Source organism: Macaca mulatta, chromosome 1 (genome assembly GCF_049350105.2).
Source record: "Macaca mulatta isolate MMU2019108-1 chromosome 1, T2T-MMU8v2.0, whole genome shotgun sequence".
Classification (NCBI taxonomy): Eukaryota; Metazoa; Chordata; class Mammalia; order Primates; family Cercopithecidae; genus Macaca; species Macaca mulatta.
The window spans coordinates 42994664-42996352 of NC_133406.1; positions in this window are offsets into that span (position 1 = coordinate 42994664).

Sequence of the window (1689 nt, forward strand, 5' to 3'; positions counted from 1 at the left end):
TCAAGATAAATTTGCATCCCATAATCTATAATTTGGTGTTATTAGGTCTTGGTCAAATATTTGTTTAGTGCTTTGTGTTAACAGTGCTGAATATGCTCTAGAAACACTTGACTGTCATGCACTTTACAATTTATGTTTTATAGCTAATTCTTTTCCCACATTATATTACTTATCAATTGTGTAATAAATTACCCCCAAATGTAGCAGCTTAAAGAACAAACATTTACTATCTCACATTTTTGTGGGTCAGAAACTGGGTGTGGCTTAGCTGGGTTCTGTGGCTCAGGGTTTCCCATAAGGCTACACCCAAGGTGGTGACCAGGGCTGTGGTTCCCTCAAAGCTCAATCAGGGGAAGATCCTCTTCTAAGTTCACTCATGTGGTTGTTGGCAGGATTTAGTTCCTTGTGACTGTTGAGCTGAGGGCCTCATTAGCTCAGTGGCTGTTAGCTGTAGGTCTCCCTTGGTTCGTTGGCAAATGGGCCTTTTCACAGGGCATCTCACAACATGGCATCTGGCTGTCATCATAACGAACAAGGGAGAAGCCCGAGCCTCTTTCTAATCTCATCTCAGAAGTGACATCCCATCTCGTTCACCACAGTCTGTTTGTTAGAAGAAAGTTCCTAGGCCCAACCCACATTTAAAGGGAGGAAATTGTACAGGGACATGAATACCAGGAACTGGGAATTGGGGGAGCTGTCTTAGAAGCTGCTCATCACACATATTAACAATTGGTGGCACAGGGTATTGTTCCACGAAATGGGTCTGGTACTTTGGGATATGTTGATAGTAGTCTGATTCAGAGGTTATAAATCTATGCATTGAAATCCAATAAGATATTGAACAATGAGATGGAGACAGTTGTACTTACCTCAGTTCCTACGAAGGAGAACATTGTATTTATTTGCAGAGAATGCCTTGATAATCTCTGGTTAGGTGGAAACAGAAGTCTAGAAGATGGGGAAGTACTTCGTATTCAGGATTATGCCACAGGATAGAGTTCACAATTCATAGCTGTGGAGGTGGCTAAGCTCTGAGTAGAGACAATTATGTTGAGATATCCTAAAGACAGGAGCTGCTGCTGACACCTGGGTCACCCTGATTTGCAATATGGAAGGTTTAAAACAAATTTGGAAGATTAGGTTTCTATTTAGACCATAGTGATCAAAGTACACACTTATATTAGTTACCCATTGCTGAGAAACAAATTACTCCAAATTTAGCAGCTTAAAACAACAGACATTTTTAGCTCATGTTTTCTAGCAGTCTGAATCTGGGAGTGGCTTAGCTAGGGGATTCTGGCTCAGGGTGTCTCATGAGATTTGACTGAAGATGTCAGCGTAGGCTGCTGTCATCTGAAGGCTTGACTGGGACTGGAGGACCTGCCTCCAAAGTGGCTCATGTTGGCAGGTGGCCTCAGTTCCTCACCATGTGGAGCTCTCCATAGGACTGCTAGAGCATCCTCATGACATGTCATCTGGCTTCCTCCAGAGTAACTGATCCAAGACAAAGAAGCAAGGAGGAAGCCACAAAGTTTTCAAATCAGCATTTATAAAGTACTTCACTCTTTCCAGTCATTAATAAATAAATGAGCAGATAAGTTCAGGATATTTCAGATCCATCAGGGGCATGAATTGTGTGGATACTTGATTAAAAAAACAAACAAACAGTATGGACAGTTTTGAAAGTGC